The sequence below is a fragment of the Cebus imitator genome, unplaced genomic scaffold (assembly GCF_001604975.1).
Source record: "Cebus imitator isolate Cc_AM_T3 unplaced genomic scaffold, Cebus_imitator-1.0 Scaffold151, whole genome shotgun sequence".
Taxonomy (NCBI): Eukaryota; Metazoa; Chordata; class Mammalia; order Primates; family Cebidae; genus Cebus; species Cebus imitator.
In genome coordinates, this window is record NW_016107466.1 from 2776327 (window position 1) to 2782244 (window position 5918).

At 38.0% G+C, this 5918-nt stretch overlaps 1 non-coding gene across 1 annotated transcript; it reads right to left on the bottom strand.

Annotated features, from left to right (window-relative positions):
* Nucleotides 1-5303: 5303 nt before the first annotated feature.
* LOC119473362 lies at nt 5304-5407 on the bottom strand. Its single transcript, XR_005202570.1, has one exon. It is a non-coding gene; the product is annotated as a small nucleolar RNA U13 (small nucleolar RNA).
* Nucleotides 5408-5918: the final 511 nt, after the last annotated feature.

A 5918-nucleotide genomic window follows, 5' to 3' on the forward strand; every position in this document is an offset into this window, starting at 1 on the left:
GTTTGCTGGACTACAGGCGTGAAGAGCTGCCAACGCTTCTGGGAACCCAGACCTTGGGACTCCCAAGCCAGAGCTGCAACACCCTCCCATTTGCCAAGCCACAGGCTGCTGGAGCTAATGAGCTATAACACTCCCTTGTTTGCTGAGCTGCAAGCAGCAGGAACGAAAGAGAGAATGCGCTAGGCGTGGTGGCTCACACCTGTAATCCCAGCACTTTGGGAGGCCAAGGCAGGTGGACCATGAGGTCAGGAGTTCAAGACCAGCCTGGTCAAGATGGTGAAACCCTATCTCTACTAAAAATATAAAAATTATCCAGGCTCAGTGGAACATACCTATAATCTCAGCTACTTGCAAGGCTGAGGCAGGAGAATTGCTTGAACCCTGGAGGCAGAGGTTACAGTGAGCCAAGATTGTGCCACTGCACTCCAGCCTGGGTGGCAGAGTGAGACCCCCTCCCTGGTGGCTCAAACCTCACGACTCTCCCAGAAGAAGCTGTGACAGCCTCTTGGGGATCCACAGTTGCTGGAGTCTCCAAGTTTTAGGGTTCTGCTGCATCCCCCTCATCCAGACGCCAGTGTCCAAGTCAGAAGCCAGTTACAGCACGCCTGGACTAGCCATGGGCTGAGTGCAGAGCCAAGGTGGCATGGTGTCTGGGCCGACAGTGTGAGCTGAGCACAGAGTGCTGGACTGAGTGAGCAAAGCAAGTGCATGGGCTCAAGTAAAGCCAGTGTAGAGGTGTTACTGGCCATGGAGTTTTCTGGCTGTCAAAGCAGCACTGAAAGAATTCTGTGCCATATTTAGCTAGAAATGTTCTTAACTCTACCACAACATACTAGCCTGCTGCTTCCTTTCCCTGAGCCTCAGTTTTCTCACCAGTAAAATAGGCTATTGGGCTAGGTACTCAGCTTTTGCACTGTGATATGGAAATTTAGCATCCCTGGAAGGTGCTCCAGAAGTCAATGTATGGAAAGGGAATGGCCTAGTAATTTTGGTTCTTAATTCATCTCTATGGATTCGTACACATCATTTTCTTTATATAGTGAAATTTAGCACAATACATTATTTACAATATTTTGTTATTATAAAAACAGTTTGAAAGCCACTTGAATAGACTTTATAAGCATAAATTCAGTTTGAATATATTATATTTTGATTGTATTAGACACATAATAAAAAGAATTTATTTATTTTCCCAGAATCTGAATTGGTGTGGAACAAAAATAGAAGCTACAACAAATTATTGGCAGCCCCCTTTTCTTTTGCCACCCAAATATCTTAAGAACTGGAACTTGAGATGTCTGTATTTTCCATGGCGTAAATCCACCTGAAAGTTTCTTCCCTGTTCTTCCTGGATACTCTCTATCCAGGATAGACATTTTTCTACATTTGAGCAAAGCAAAAAGCCAGAATCTTAAGACCTGGTGCTGGTGGCCTCTTCCCAAGGAACAGCTGTTATCTTCAGCCTCTCTTGAGTATGATGTCAGGTTACTCAAGGTCCTCCATCATTTTGGTCATGTGTAAATTCTGTGTCATTTTTCAAGCCATACTACATATCTGCCATACCAAATACTTGTACTTCTTGAACTACAGACACACTTATTTGATCAGTTTCTGTGTTCTTAGAGATACACAATTTTTTATTTCTCTACTGGAAACTACCTCCTTTGTTATGACAACACTAATCTTCATATATCTGTTTCAGCACATTCACAATCTGCCTTGGATTATAAAATATTAGAATAAAAAATTCTTTGGAGTCTGCTTAGTCATAGTTTTAAATCATGGTTCCATCCTTTACTAGTTGTGAACATCTATGCAAGTCACTTAATCTCTCAGAGCTACAGTTTCCTCGTTTGTAAGATGAGAAAAGTATAAATTTTTGCATGTGTCATCACAGAAATTAAATACAGTAATGCAGCTAATGAACTGTGCAATGCCTGATCCATAGTGGACCAATAGAATCTTGTAATGCTAGCTGGTTTCCTCAATAACAAATCATATTCTAATAAAAATATGTATTCTTGACAGTAAAAGCAAAATATAGCCAATAAAATATTAAAGACTATTCTTTGGTAGGTACTTCATTCATTAAACTAGAAAAACAGCAGAACACTCTCTACTGGGAGACAATTTTCCACGAGTCTTTTGTGATTCTCATTCTGTTGTGAGTACAGTCATTAAATGACCTTTTGTTCCACAGTATGTTTTCAAGGATTCAATATAGCAAACAACATTTGAAAATATGGATAGTATCACCAGGGCAGGTTTGTTTACTATCTAGTGCAACAGATAATGTCTTTTCCCAGACCGATGTTTGGAAAGACTTACTTATAGTTTATTATATATATAAAAAAATTGCATTCACTAAGCTGAGGCTCTTCGCTGTGATGCTAATCCGCTCTATGCACAGCTTCAACTGGGCCTCTGAGCGTTGCCTCCACAAGACTTGTAAGACAAGGAGAACTGATGCAAAAATGAGACTCATGCTAATTACCGTACCGTTAGTAATAAAGTCCTGTGTCTCTGATCCAGGAGTCTCATGTCTTCTGTGAGCATCCATTAAACTGTGACATGTTAATTGTTAGTTGGTTAGTAAGGTAAAAATCTCAGAAACTTCACTGTTGTTGGGATACCCGATCTGATTATGTTATGAAAAGTGATTTAGAGAAAACAACCTAAATGTCCATCACCAAAATGTGGTACATCCACACAATGGGATATTATGCAGCCATAAAAAGAAATGAGGCACTGTTGTATGCTACAAAATGGGTGAACCTTGAAAACCTTATGCTAAATGAAAGAATCCAGAAACGTATTATAAGATTCCATTTATATTAAATATCCTAAAGAAACAAATCCATAGAGACTGAGAATAGGTGAGTGGTGGTCAGTGTATGGGAAGAGGGAGGAATGAGACTGGTTGCTAACAGGTACTGGGCTCCTTTTTGGGAAAATATTCTGCAATTGCACAACATAGTAAATATGTAAAAGAGAGGAGTGGAGAAAGCAAAGGAGGGTGTGAAGGGAGATCCAAAGGGCAAAGGAGCAGTACCAGCAAGACAGAGAGTAGCTGAGAGATGTAAAAGAGAAAGAGACAGAGACTGAGAAAGAGACTCATTTGTGTTCCTGAAAAAGCAAGGGTTAAGGACCAGCAGGCAAAGCTTTGAATCTTGGATCTTTCTTTTGCCATTAGTGCCAACTCTATGATCTCTCTCTGTCTCATTCTTTATATTCGCAAGTGATCAACTAATACCCACTCACAGGTTCATTGTGTATATGAAACCTGAAAATGTCTTAGTGGCTGATTCAGAGTTAATGTCTGTTAATTGGTGACTATAAAGATGAAAATGGCAACAATTTCTTCAGAAAATAAATTAACTAAAAGAAAAAAAGTGGCTACACTTCTATTACACGCTGCCATATGCTTACAAATGCATATTTAGAGTTATAGTGAGTCTACTGTGTATTTGTAGAAATATTTCTCTTACCAATGTTTAAATAAATACATTTAAAAAATAGTGTTGTTTATGTTTCTACTAGTAATTGGAAGAATCCTTTCTCATGCACAGTTCTATAGTGAGGATAATACACTGTCAACAGAATTTATATGCAAATAACTCTTTAGTGTTTTACTTGGGAGATGTTGGATAATTAAATCATCCTGAGAATACATTTCTAATAGCTTCTCTGTTTCTGGACCTTGCTCATTTTAAGAAGTGGCATATCATTTTGTAATCAAGGTGGCAATGTCAGAAAGCCTTGTTTTATTTTTTTTAATCATTGTATTTTTTTAAAAGGTGAAATTATTTCATTCATAAGACTGAGATAGGCTGATGAAATGTATTTCATGATGGTGAAATATAATTGGATGGAAATAACAGCAGTCCGTAGAGTAGTTGAGTATTAGACTGTGGTGCATTTTAATAAGTAAAACCAACTTCACCTACATTCATTCTAAATGATGCACATTTTTACACTGTTGTGAAAATCCCAAATTGACTTTAGTCAATTGGTGCTTTAAAAGTATTTAAATATTATTTGAGAGTATCAGAAATGGTATTTATTCCTCATGGCATTTGAAATAGAACCATCAGAGCCCACTCCTCGTCTGCTAGATGACAGTAGGGAGATGAGTGAGGCAGGGTGACCAAGACAAAGAAATAAGGACCTGGCAAGTCTGGTTAGCAAAGGGTAAGAAAAAGAGCATCAATGGACTTTAAATGATGCAGAGGCCAAGAGAGATCAGCGTGAGAAAGGGAGGTGGTGGGAAAATAATCAACATTTTTTAAAGGGTAGAGAATGTGTTTCTGTTTTCCTTTAGCTTTTCTCATTCAAATCCCATTTTTCAAGATCTTCCTTTCTATTCATCGTCTGTCCTTTATTCAGTGTTTTTCCCTCTTAATGCCTCCCAGGCTACCACCTGCTATCCTTGTTTCTCTACATATCATTTTTCATCATCCAGTCTTTTATCTCTTTTCCAGTTTTTGCCTCAAGCCAATTTCCCAAATTGGATCTAGGGGCCTAGTTTCTCAACATCTCACTTGAGAGTGTCCAGGCAGGGGCCCAAGCTGGAGGCAGCCAGGAGTGAGGGGCGTGGGTAGGAACTCTCTACCTGCTTCAGTTCAATGCTTCTTGGATGCAGGCAGCCTTGGGGGCTGCAGGAAGGGTCCTTGGAGAGAGTTTGACTGTGCCAGTTTTAAATGCTGCCTAGGTCTGGTGCTTTAGTCCCTCACACAATGACTGCAGACCCTGACACAGTTCCAAATATACTGCGTTGAAAGAATACAATGTCAAAGGAAGACGCAGCTGCTTTGGAAAAGGCATTGTGGCCTTGATGCCTGTCTCCAGCTCTATGTAAACACTTACCTTCCTAGGTGATATTCCAAAGCTCAGTCCATATTGTGAAAGTCTGAGATACAAGAATATATTTTTTAAGATCCTTTAAAATACAATTTAAAATTTTAGTAGAGGTACAATTATTTTTAATAATTACTTTTACATTGCAAGTAGAAACGATTTTGCAATTATGGAAGTATATTAGTGTCTAGGGCTGTTGTAACAAAGTATCACACACTGGATGGTTTAAACAAGAGTAATGTATTTTCTTTAAATACATTTGGGGCATCCTATGTATGTGCCTGCATCTAAATTTTCTCTTATGAACACATTAGTCATATTGGATTAGGGGCCACCTTAATGTCTTCATTTTATCTTAATTATTTCAATAAAGACCCCCATTTACAGAAAGTCATATTCGAGGAAATGGGTGTTAGGATTTTAACACATGATATGTATATGTAAAATGTCAGACAGGTAATGTGCCAACATTATAATAACATTAGCGAGAGGCATGTCTCACACGTGAGCACTGAAACACAATCATCATGTTTATGTACAACAGAAGCATTATGTATTAATTTTTTGAGGGGAATGCAATTAATTCCATAACAGGTAGTGATATAAAATTTCATTTTAAAACATTTAAATACTTTACCTAAAAATTAAGTAAATATTAAGTATAAAGCACTAAATAAGAATGAACTCTCCTCTAATTAAAAATTATGTCAGTAATGCAGTAGAATATAACTAACGGAAGTTTGTAACATGCAGATCTAGTAAAATTTCATATTTAAAGTCATTTAAGTACCTAAAATAGTACCTGGCACTCTATAAATAGTTGTTGAATAAAGAAAGAAATCTCTTACGATAGGTTGAGAAGAAAATAGTGAGAAGAATGGTGAAATTAGAAAGAAGTGTTATTAAGCAGCCAGATAGAAAAGTCAACTTCAGCCAACATCCTCCAACTCACATTGTGGAGAAAATATATCATGTGCTCATTTGCTGTAAATCCTCTTTACTAGGATAGATGTTAGCAAAAAAATATTTTAAAAAGTTGTGTTCTTGTCTTTGAAAGCGTT